Source organism: Sus scrofa, chromosome X (assembly GCF_054392235.1).
Source record: "Sus scrofa isolate SSC_HxYL_T2T_F1_AM1 chromosome X, Sscrofa_HxYL_maternal_Yorkshire_Landrace_v2.0, whole genome shotgun sequence".
NCBI lineage: Eukaryota > Metazoa > Chordata > Mammalia > Artiodactyla > Suidae > Sus > Sus scrofa.
This window is the reverse complement of record NC_139401.1, coordinates 50,326,737-50,340,493: the sequence shown is the minus strand read 5'-3', so window position 1 is coordinate 50,340,493 and position 13,757 is coordinate 50,326,737.

Genomic DNA, 13,757 nt, shown 5'->3' with positions numbered 1-13,757 from the left:
TTTGTAATATTTTAGACATGCACAGTGTAAATCCTTCAAGTGTCACTTGAAGGTATATAGAGAAAAATAAGTCTCTTTCTCACCCCACCCTCAGTTCCCCAGGTTCTCCACTGGGAATTTCCACTGTTAGCACTTCCCTGTGTGTCCTTTGTGTACATATTCTAAGCCTATACAAATGTATGTGCATAGCTATGTTTTTATTTATTTCTCAGGGCTGCACCTGTGGCATACGGAGGTTCCCAGGCTAGGTAGGGGTCGAATCAGAGCTGCAGCTGCCAGCCTACACCACAACTACAGACACAGGGTATCCAAGCCTCATCTTCTACCTACACCACAGCTCACGGCAACGCCAGATCCTTAACCCACTGAGCAAGGCCAGGAATTGAACCCGCATCCTCACGGATACTAGTCAGGTTTGTTACCGCTGAGCCACCACGGAAACTCCTATTTTTATTTTTTAACAGCTTTATTGAGATATAGTTTACAAACTAGACCGTTCACCCATTTAGAGTGTATAATTCAATGGTATCTTGAATTGTATAAACCATAACCACAGTCAACTTTAGAATATTTTCATTACCCCCTAAAATACTCTACCTATTTGCTGCCAACCCAAAGCCCCCATCTCCCCATCTGTAGTAAGCCACTAATCTGCTTTCTGTCTCTGTAGATTTACCTGTTCTGAACATTTCATATAAATGGGATCATATAGTATGTGGCCTTCTGCAACAAACATCTTTCACTTAGCATAATGTTTACAAGATTTATCCATGTATGTATCAATACTTCATTCCTTTTTTATATATGTAGACTTTATTTTTTTGAGCAGTTTTAGGTTTACACAAAAACTGGGTGGAAAGTACAGAGAGTTTCGATATACACCCTCACCCAACCCAGTCTTCTTTACTATTAACATCTTGCATTAGTGTGGTACATTTGTTACAATCAATGAACCAATAATAATACATTATTGTTTTTTCTTTCCAGCTTTATTGAGATTCGATTGACTGATGCACTTTTTTTTCTTTTCTAGCCAATCCCATGGCATATGGAAGTACCTGGCCCAGGGGTTGAATTCGAGCCAGAGTTGTGACCTCTGCCACAGCTGCAACCTCTGTCACAGCTGCAGCAATGCTGAATCCCTAACCCACTGTGCCAGGCTGGCAGTCGAACTGATACCTCTACAAAGAAAAGCCAGGTCATTAACCTAGCTGCACCACAGCAGGGACTCTGACTGATGCATTTTGGGGGTGCTGCACCCATGGCCTGTAGAAGTTATCAGCCAGGGATCGAACCCTCACCACACTAGCAACCTGAGCCGCAGCAGTGACAAAGCTGGACTCTTAACCTGCTCCACCACCAGATCCTTAACCTACACCCCTGCTGCATTATTATTAACTAAAGTCCATTGTTTGCATTAGGATTCACTCACTGTGTTGTACTTTCTATGGGTTTTGACAAATATATAATTATATGTATCTGCCAGTACAGTACCATACAGTACAGTGTAGCCCTAAAATTCCCCTATTCTGGGAGTTCTGCGGTGGTCTAGTGGTTGAAGCTTGGCACTTTCACTGCTGTGTTCTGGATTTGATCCCTGGTCTGGGAACTGAGATCCCACACCATGCTGCTGCATGCGGTGGCCAAAAAAATTATCCCCTTCTCCACCCATTGATCCTTTCCTTTCTCTCCCCGAACCCCTGGAAACCACTAATCTCTTTACTGCCTCCATCCTTTTGTCTCATCCAGAATCTCATATATTTGGAGTCATACATACGTGGTCTTTTCACATTGGCTTCTTTCACTTAGTAACATGTATTTAAGTTTCCTCTGAAAATTCATGGCTTGATAGCTCACTTCTTTTTATCACTGAATAATATTTCATTGTCTGGATGCACCACAGTTTGTTTATTCAATCGCAAATTACAGGACATTTTGGTTGTTTCCAAGTTTTGGCAAATATGAATAAAGTTGCTGTATACACTTGTATGCAAGTTTTTGTGTTGACATAAGTTTTCAACTCATTTGGGTAAATACTAGGGAGCATGATTGTTGGATTGTTATAGAATATGTTTAGAATATGTTTAGATTTGGAGTTCCCGTCGTGGCGCAGTGGTTAACGAATCCGACTAGGAACCATGAGGTTGCAGGTTCGATCCCTGGCCTTGCTCAGTGGGTTAAGGATCCGGCGTTGCCGTGAGCTGTGGTATAGGTCGCAGGCGAGGCTCGGATCCTGCGTTGCTCTGGCTCTGGCGTAGGCCAGTGGCTACAGCTCTGATTTGACCTCTAGCCTGGGAACCTCCATGTGCCATGGGAGTGGCCCTAGAAAAGGCAAAAAGACACACAAATAAATAAATAAATAAATAAGAATATATTTAGATTTGTAAGAATCTGCCAAACTGTCTTCCAAGGTGGCTGTACCATATTGTGATCCCACCAGCAATGAATGAAAGAGTTCCTGTTGCTCCACCTCCTTGCTAGCATTTGATTTTGGATTTTAGACATTCTCCTAAATGTGTGGTGGTATCTTGTTTTAATTTGCATTTACTTCATGACATAGATATTGAACTTTTTTGTGTGCTCATGTGCTATCTGAATATCTTCTTTGGTGAAGTATCTTTTGAGATCTTTTGCCAATTTTTAAATTGGATTGTTGGTTTTCTTGTTTTTTAGTTTTAGGAGTTTTTTTTTTTTTTTTAGGAGTTCTTTGTATATTCTGGATACCAGCCTCTTGCCAGATATATGTTTTGCAAATATTTTCACCTATTCTCTGGCTTTCCTTTTCTTTTTTTTTTTTTTACTTTTTAATTTATTTAGAGCAGTTTTAGGTTCAGAGAAAACTTTAATAGAAAGTACAGAGAGTTATACTTTTAACTAACATTTTGCATTGGTGTGGTACATTTGTTAAAATTGATGTATTGATACATTCTTATTAACTAAACTCCATAGTTTACATTATAGTTCACTCTTTGTATTGTACAGCTCTATGAATTTTGATAAATGAATAAAATCATGTATCTACCACTATAGTATCATATAGAATAGTTTCACTGCCTTAATAATCTGTGCTCCACCTGTTCATCCATCCATACCATTTCCCAACCCCTGACAACTACTAATTGTTCTACTGTCTCCATAGTTTTGCCTTTTCCAGAATGTCATATAGGTGGAATCATACAATATGTCTGGCTTGACTTTTCATTCTTTTTATAGTGTCTTCCACCAATAATGAAGCCAAATTTATTGATTTTTTTTTCTTTCATGGATTGTGCTTTTGGTGTTGTTTTTAGTTATTGCCAAACTCAATGTCACACAGATTTTTCTCCTATGTTATCTTCTAGGAATTTTATAGTTTTGTGTTTTATATGTAGGCATGTTATCCATTTAGAGTTAATTTTTGTGAAGGGTGTAAGGCCTGTTCTAGACTAATGTTTTTCCAGTTGTTTCAGCACCATTTTTTGAAAAGACTAAACTTTATCCATTGAGTTGCCTTTTCTCCTTTGTCAAAGATTAGTTGGATATATTTGAGACGACCTAATTCTGGGCTCTCTATCTGGTTCCATCGACCTATTCACCTATTCTCTCACCAATACCGTATTTGTCTTGATTACTGTAGCTTTATAGTAAGTCACAAAGTTAGCTAGTGTCACCCCTCAGACTTTCTCTCCATAAATATTGTGTTGGCTATTCTGGGTCTTTTGCATTCACAGATAAACTTTAGAATCACTTTGTTAATATCTGCAAAATAATTTGGATTTTTATCAGAATTGCATTGTCTATAGATAAAATTGGGAATAAATCCAATGAAAAAAAATTGAAGGAAGACACAAATAAATGGAAATATATTTTAAACTCATGGATTAGAAATTTTGATGTCATTACAATATCCATACTACCCAAAGTAGTCTTCAACTTAAATGCAATCCCCATCAAATGCCAATGGCATTTTTCACAAAAATAAGAGAAACATTCTAAAATTTATATGGAACCACAGAAGACCCCAAATAGCCAAAGCAATCTAGAGAAGTAACAACAAATCTGGAGGCATCACACTTCCTGATTTCAAATTATATTATAAAGCTATATCCTCAAAGTCCACTCATATAAGTAATAAAAACAGTATGGTACTATTTTATTGGAGTATGGTTGACTTACAGTGTTGTATTAGTTTCAGGTGTACAGCCAAGTGAATCAGTATATATATCAGTATATAATCAGTATATTCTTTTTTCCCAGATAAGTTATCACAAACTATTTTTTTTCAGTTTCCATCAAAATTTTCTTTGTAGGAGTTCCCATCATGGCACAGCAGAAACGAATCCGACTGGGAACTATGGGTTGCGGGTTCTATCCCTGGTCTCACTCAGTAGGTTAAAAATCTGGCGTTGCCCTGAGCTGTGGTGTAGGTCGCAGATGCAGCGTAGATCCTGCATTGCTGTGGCTGTGGTGTAGGCCGGTGGCTGCAGCTCCAATTAGACCCCTAGCCTGGGAGCCTTCATACGTCACAGGTGTGGCCCTAAACAGACAAAAGACAAAAAAAATCATTACATATATATATATGTATACATATATATATATATATATATATAAAATGACTTTTTTTCCATCATAGCTGGTTTACAGTGTTCTGTCAATTTTCTACCATATGGCATGGTGACCCAGTTACACATACATGTATAGATTCTTTTTTCTCACATTATCACAAACTATTGAGTAGATTTTGCTGTGCTTTACAGTAGGCTCTTGTTGATTATCTATTTTATACAGTAATGTGTATATGTTTTTCCCATCCTCCTAATTCCTCCCTCTCCTTCTATGTTTCCCCTATGGTAACCATAAGTTTGCTTTTGAAGTCTGTGAGTTTGTTTCTGTTTTATAAATAAGTTTTTGTATCATTTTTATTAGATTTTACATATAAGTGATATTATATGATATTTATCTTTGTCTTACTTCATTCAGTATGATGATCTCTAGGTCCATCCATGTTCCTACAAATGGCATTATTTCATTCTTTTTTGTCTGTTTGTTTGTTTGTTTTGGTCTTTTTTAAGGCCATACCCATGGCATATGGAGGTTTCCAGGCTAGGGGTTGAATCAGAGCTGTAGCTGATGGCCTACACCACAGCTACAGCAACTCCAGATTTGAACCATGTCTGTGACCTACACCACAGCTCACGGCAATGCCAGATCTTTAACCCACTGAGCAAGGCCAGGGATTGAACCTGCATCCTCATACTAGTCAATTTCATTTCCGCTAAGCCATGATGGAAACTTCTGTTTCATTCTTTTTTGAATGCCAAAAATACTCAATAGAGAAAGAATAGTCTCTTCAATAAATGTTATTGGGAAAACTGGATATCAATATGTACAAGAATGAAGCTAGACCCCTATCTTACACCATGCAGAAAAGATAACTTGAAATGGGTTAAAGACTTAAACTTAAGACCTAAAACCCTAAAATTCCTAGAAGAAAACATAGAGGATATGTTCCTTGACATTCATCTTGGCAGTGATTTCAAGGATATGACACCAAAAGCATAGGCAATAAAAGAAATTATAAACAGGTCAGACCACATTAAACTAAAAGGCTCTGCACAGCAAAAGAAAGATCAATGAAATAAAAAGGCAGCCCCCAGAATGGGAGAAATTATTTGCAAGCCATCTATCTGATGAAAGGTTAACATCTAAAATATCTAAGAAACTCATACAACTCAATAGCAAAATAATAATAATAATAATCCAATTGGGGGTTGTTTTTTGTTTTATTTCCCCAATAACCCAATTTTTTGAATGGACAAAGAACCTGAATAGACATTTTTCCAATGAAGACATATAAATGGCCAACAGATAATATGGAAAGGTGTTCAACATAGCTGATTGTCAGGGAAATGCAAATCAAAACCACAGTGAGCTAACACTTCACACCTGTATGACTGGCTATTATCAAAAACACAAGAGTTGACGAGGGTGTAGAGAAAAGGGAACCACTGTATACTCTTTGTGACAATGTAAATTGGTACATCCATTATGGAAAACATAGTTTTCTCAACAAATTAAAAATTGAATTATTATATGACCCAGCAACCTCACCTCTGGGTAAAGGAAATGAAATCATTATCTCAGTGTGATATCTGCACCCACATGTTCATTGCAGCATTATTTACAAATGGTTGTGACAGTAGAACAGAGTAGAACAGTGATTGTTAGGGACTAGGTGGTGGGAGAGGATGAGGAGATGCTTGTCAAAGATTACAAACTTTTAGTTATAGGACAAATAAGTTCTGAAGATCTAATGTACAGCGTGATGACTATGACTATAGTTAATAATACTGTATTGTATACTTGAAATTTGTTAAGAGGGTAGAACCTAAGTGTTCTCACCACAAAAAATAATGGTAACATTTTTTAAAAAGCATAAAGATGTTGAGATGAGGAAATTATCCTCGACTGTCTGTGTGGGCTCAATGTGATCACAAAGGTCCTTATGAGAGAAAGGGAAGAGGATCAGAGAAGACAGAGATGGCAATGCGATGACAGAACTGGGGTCAAAGAAGGAAATAGTGGAAGCAGAGGTCATAGAAGTTTGAAATTGCTATACTGCTGGCTTTGAAAAGGGAGGAAGAGGCCACAAGCCAAGAAATATATTTATCTCCAGAGCCTCCAAAGGACCATAGCCTTTGATTTTAGTACCTTAAGACCTATATCAGACTTCTGACTTCCATAACTGTAAGATAATAAATTTATGTTGTTTTAAGCCCCTAAGTCTATGGTAATCTGTGATAGCAACAATAGAAAATTAATATATTATAGTTCAATATAAATATATAAAATGTATGTAAATATTCATATAAAGTAAATTTATATAAAAATATAAAAAGGCGTACACTAAGAAGTGTCACCCACCCACTGATACCATCCATTCATTCTACCTCGAGCCATATAAATAGCCATTTTTATTCATTTTGTGTTTATTCATCCAGTGTTTCTTTATGTAAATAGAAGCAAATATGAATATTTGTCCCTATTCCCTCTTTTATCATACAAATAGTAACATATTATACATACTGTACTAGACTTCCCTTTTTTTAATGAAAGATAAGTAAATTAAATATAGTTAATAATACTGTATTGTTTATTTGAAAGATAAATTAACTATAATAATACTTTATGGTTTATTTGAAAGCTGCTAAGAAAGTAGATCTTAGAATTTCTCACTACCAGAAAAAATTTACGGAATTCCCATTGTGCCTCAGTGGTAACAAACCTGACTAGTATCCATGAGGATGCATGTTTGATCCCTGGCCTTGCTCAGAGGGTTAAGGATCCCATATTGCCATGAGCTGTGGTGTAGGTCGCAGACATGGCTCAGATCCTGCATTGCTGTGGCTGTGGCATAGGCTGGCAGCTGTAGTTCCAATTCAGCCCCTAGGCTGGGAGCTTCCACATGCCATGAGTGCGGCAAGAAGAAAATTTATAACCATGTGTGGTAATGGATATTAATTGGATTTATTGTGATTACTTCACAATATATACTTATATAGATTTATTATGTTGTACACCTGAAATTAATAAAATGTTATATGTCAATTACATCTCAATAAAAAAATAAAAAATAAAATTAATAACAGATAGATAAACTTAGCCGTATAAAATTTTAAACATTCCTTTAGGGAATGACATTTTTAGAAAAGTCAAAAAATGGAGTTCCTGTCATGGTGCAGCAGAAACAAATCTGACTAGGAACCATGAGGTTGCGGGTTCGATCCCTGGCCTCTCTCAGTGGATTAAGGATCCGGTGTTGCTGTGGGCTGTGGTGTAGGTTGCAGACGCGGCTCAGATCTGGTGTTGCTGTGGCTGCGGCATAAGCTGGTAGCAACAGCTCTGATTAGACCCCTAGCCTGGGAACCTCCATATGCTGCGGGTACGGCCCTAAAAAGACAAAAGACAGAAAAAAAAAAGAAAGAAAAATCAAAGAATGAACTTGGGAAAAACTTGCATGCAACCCATAAAACAATGAAAAGTTGATAACCATCAATAGGAAATTGTTCAAATAAATTGTTACATTAATATAATGGAATAATATGCAGGCCTTCAAATGCATGTAAAAGGCAGAGAGGAAATTAGAATTGGATGATGGTGAAAAACACCTTCAACATGAGGGAGGTGGAGACAAGATGGTAGAGTCAAAGGACTTGAGCTCACCTCCTTTCACAAAAGCATCAAAATCACAACTAACGCTGAGCAATCATTGACAAAAAAGACTGGAAACTACCAAAGATATTTTACATCCAAAGCCAATGAAGAAGCCAACACAAGGTGGTAAGAGGGATGCTTTCACAACAATCAAATCCCATACTTGGTGGGTAAGTGACCCACAAACTGGAAAATAATTATATCTACAGTTTCTCCCACAAGAGTGAGAGTTCTGAGCCCTGTGTTAGGCTCCCTAGCCTGGGGTTCTGGCATCATGAGGAAGGGGCCCCCAGAGCACTTGGCTTTAAAGGCCCGCACGGCTTGGGTGAAGGAGTTCCACAGGACTGCAGGAAACAGAGACTCCACTCTTGAAAGGCATACACAAGTTTTCACATTGACCAGGACCCAGAGAAAAGGAGTGAATCCTTAGGAGCCTGGGAAAGATGTTCCTGCTGGTCTTGGAGGGTCTCTTGGGAGGCAGGTGGCAGCTGTAGCTCACTCAGGGAACAAGGACACTGCTGGCAGAGGCCACAAGGAATATTCATTGGCATGACCTCTCCTTGAGGTTGACATTTTGGTACTGAGGCCTGGCCCCACCCAATAGCCTGCAGGCTCCAGTGCTGGGATGCATCAGTCCAAAAAACCAACAGGGTGGGAACACAGCCCACTCATCAACAGACAGGCTGCATAGTCTTCTGGAGACTACAGCCACCTCTAAATATACCCCTTGAAGGTCTTGCCAACCAGATGGCCAAGACCCATCTCCATATACCAGAAGGGAGGCACAAGTTCCTCCCACCAAGAAACCATCACGAGTCCCTAGACAAGCCTCATCCACCAGGAGCAAACACCAGAAGCAAGAAAACTGCAATCCTGTAGCCTGAGGAGTGGAGATTTCAAACATGGAATGTTAGACAATATAAGATGGCAGATGTAATCATACAATATCTACAATTTTTTGCCTGATATCTTTTTTTTGGCCACACCAATGGCATGTGGAGGTTCTCAGGCCAGGGATCAGACCTGTGCTGCAGTGGGAACCCAGGCCACTGCATTGATAGTGCCAGATCCTTGAACCACTGCACCACAAGAGAATTCCTTGCCTGTTATCTTTGACTTAGTAAAATTATTTTGGATCTGTTTATGTTGTTTGGTGCATCAATAGTGCATTCCTTTTTGTTGGTGAGTAGTGTCCCATTGTATGGAAAAACCACAGTTTGTTTGTGCATTCACGTATTGACAGACATTTGGGTAATTACCAGTATTTGGCTAGTACAAATAAAGCTGCTCTGAATATTCACATAAAAAATCAGGTGACAGAGAAATATGTTACAGACAAAAGAATAATATAAAATCCCAGAAGAACAACCAAGTGAAGTGGAGATAGACAATCTATCTAAAAGAGAATTCAGAGTAATGATGGTAAAGATGATCCAAGATCTCAGACCTAGAAGATACAAGAAATGTTTAACAAAGAGCTAGAAGATTTAATGAATGAACAGCATTGAACAACACAGTAACTGAAGTGAAAAATACACTAGAAGGAAGGCAGCTATGCTCACCAATGCAAAAATACACTAGAAGTAATCAATAGCAGAATAAATGAGGCAGAAGTATGGATAAGTGAGATGAAAGACAGAATGGTAGTGTGGAAATCACTACCACAAAACAGAATGGGGAAAAAAAAGAATGAAAAGAAATAGGACAGTTTGGGAAACTCTGGGACAACATTACACATACCAACATTTGCATTATAGGGGTCCCAGAAAGAGGAAAGAAAGAAAGGGTCTGAGAAAATATTTGAAGAGATAAATAGCTGAAAACTCCCCCTAACATGGTAAACAAATTACTCACTCAAGTCCAGGAAATGCAGAAAGTCTCAAATAGGATAAACTCAAGGAGAAACATGTCATGGCACATATTAATCAAAGCGACAAAAAATAAAGACAGAGAAAATATTAAAAGCAACAAGGGAAAAGCAAAAAACAACATACAAGGGAACGTCCATAAAGGTATCAGCTGATTTTGCAGCAGAAATTCTGCAGGTCAGAAGGGAGTGGCACGATGTATTTAAAGAATGAAAGGAAAAAACCTACAAGCAAGATACTCTACCTAGAAAGCTCTCATTCAAATTTAACGGAAAAATCAAAAGTTTTACAGACAAGCAACAGCTAAGAGAATTCAGTATCACCAAAGCAGCTTTACAACAGATGCTAAAGGAACTTCTCTAGTTGGAAAAGAAAAGGACACAACTAGAAACAAGAATCTCAAAGAGAATAGCTATGTATACATGTATGACTGAATCATTTTGTTGTACAACAGAAATTATAACAATCATAAATCAACTATACTTCAATAAAACTTTAAAAAATTATGAATGGGAAAGCTCACTGGTAAATCAAACATACAGTAAAGGTAGGAAACCATCCACACACAAATATAGTATCAAAGCCAGAAATTATGAAAAAAAAAAGAGAGTACAAATGCAGGATATTGGAAATACATTTAAAATTAAGAGATGAACAACTTAAAACATTTCATATATATAATGTATATATATTTCATATATATATTATATATATATAGACTGTTATATCAAAACCTCATGGTAACCACAAACCAAGAATCTATAATAGATATACAAAAAAAATTAAAAAGGAATCCAAACACAACACTAAAGATAGTATCAAATCAGAAGAGAACAAAAGAAGAGGGGAAGACAAAAGGCAAATGAAAACAAATCCAAAACGATTAACAAAATGGCAATAAGAACATACACAAAAGACTCCAAATAGTCAAAGCCATCTTGAGAAAGAAAAATGGCCTTGGAGGAAACAGGCTCCCTGACTTCAGACTATACTACAAAGCTACACCATCAAAAAATATGGTACTGGCACAAAAACAGAAATATAGACCAACAGAATGGGGTAGAAAGCCCAGAGAGAAACCCATGCACCCATGGTCAATTAATCTGTGACAAAGGAGGCAAAAATATACAATGAAGAAAAGACAGTTTCATCAATAAATGGTGCTGTGAGAGTTCTCTTGTTGTGCAGCGAGTTATGGATCCAGCATTGCCACCACAGTGGCTTGGGTCACTGCTATGGTGTGGGTTTGATCCTTGGCCCGCGAATTTCCACATGCTGCTGGCACAGCCAAAAAAATGGTGCTGAGAAGACTGAAAGCTACACGTAAAGAATAAAATTAGAACATTCTCTAACACTATACACAAAATAAAACTCAAAACGGATTACAGACCTAAATGTAAGACTGGATACTATAAAACTTTTAAAGGAAAACATAAGAAGAACACTATTTGACATAAATCATAGCAGTAACTTGTGGATTCACCTCCTAGAGTAATGAAAATAAAAACAAAAATAAATGGGACCTAATTAAACTTAAAAGTTTTTGTATAACAAATGGAACCATAAATAAAAAGACAACTCACAGAATGGGAGAAAATAAATGACGTGACCAACAAAGGATTAATTTCCAAAATATACAAACAGCTCATGCAGCTCAATATCAAAAAAAAAAAAACCCAAAAAACCAGGAGTTCCCATCGTGGCACAGTGGTTAACGAATCTGACTAGGAACCATGAGGTTGCGGGTTCGGTCCCTGCCCTTGCTCAGTGGGTTAACGATCCAGCATTGCTGTGAGCTGTGGTGTAGGCTGCAGACACAGCTAGGATCCTGCGTTGCTGTGGCTCTGGCGTAGGCCGGGGGCTACAGCTCCGATTAGACCCCTAGCCTGGGAACCTCCATATGCCACGGGAGCAGCCCAAAGAAATGGCAAAAAGACAAAAAAAAAAAAACCCAATCAAAAAAATGGTCAGAATATCATAACTGCGAATAGTGTTACTTGAGGCTAAAGGAAAGCCTCAGTACATCTTGTCCCCATTCCGGTACATTCTTCAAAGTTGACATGGAAATTATTTTAGACTTCAACCTGCATGTCCTCTTTGCTCATAGGAGAGATTAAGAGGGGAGTGGGTTAGGACATGGCCTGGCCTCCAGGGGTACTAGGTTTTAGACTGTTACTGAACACCTTCCTTTGTTTTCTTTACTCTCTTCTTTATTGGGTGTTTTCTGTGTGGGGGTTTGCATTCAAGACTCCTTTGTATGTTGTGTACTTGAAGAATGCCCTGAAAAATATTTTTTAAAAGATCAGAAGGTCTAAATAGACATTTCTCCAAAGAAGAAATATAGATGGCCAATAGGCACATGAAAAGATGCTCAACATTGCTAATTATTAGAGAAATGCAATAAGGTACCACCTCACACCAGTCAGAATGGCCATCAATAATAAGTCAACAAATAACAAATGCTAGAGAGGGTGTGGAGAAAAGGGAACCCTCCTATACTGTTGGCAAGAATGTAAATTGGTACAACTGCTATGGAGAACAGTATAGAAGTTTCATAAAAACCTAAAAATAGAACAACCATATGATACGGCAATCCCACTCTTGGGCATATATCCAGAGAGAACAACAATTCAAAATAATCAGCACACCCCAATGTTCATAGCAGCACTATTTACAACAGCTAAGACATAGAAGAAATCCAAACATCCATTTACAGATGAATGAAGAAAAAAGATGTGGTTCATATATACAATGGAATATTACCTAGCCATCATAAAGAATGAAATAATGCCATTTGCAGCAACATGGGTGGACCTAGAGATTGTCATACTAAGTAAAGGCAGACAAAGACAAATATCATATGATATTTATATGTGGAATCTAAAAAATGATACAAATGAACTTTTCTACAAAACAGAAATAGATTCACAGACTTTTAAAACAAACTATGGGAGTTCCCATCATGGCTCAGTGGAAACGAGTCTGAATAGTATCTACAAGGATGCAGGTTTGATCCCTGGCCTCGCTCTGTGGGTTAAGGATCCTGCATTGCCATGAGCTGTGGTGTAGGTTACAGACATGGCTCGGATCTGGCATTGCTGTGGCTGTGGGATAGGCCAGCAGCAGAGCTCCAGTTTGACCCCTAGCCTGGGAACCTCGATATGCTGAGGGTGCAGCCCTAAACAGAGAGAAATAAATAAATAAATAAATAAATAAATAAATAAATAAATAAATAAGTAAAACTTACGATTACCAAAGGAGAAAGGTGAGGGAGGATGAGATTTGGATTTACCTATATATACTACCATATGTAAAATAGATAATCAACAAAGTCCTACTGTATAGCACAGAGAACCCTACTCAATATCCTATAATAACCTATAGGAAAAAGAATGGATATGTATGTATAACTGAATCACTTTGCTATACAACTGAAACTAACACAACACTATAAATCAGCTATACACCAATATAACATTAAAAAATTCTTTTTAATTTAAAAAATAAATTTAGCCTAAAGAACAGGGCCAGGGATTGAACCCTCATCCTCATGGATACTAATTGGGTTCATTACTGCTGAGCCACAATGGGAACTCCTAACAAAGCTTTAAAAAAAAAAAGTATGGATGACCTATTTCTGCTTTGCTTGTGTAATTAAAAATTTTAAAAGGGAAGTGGTAATGAGCTCCTGCTGTG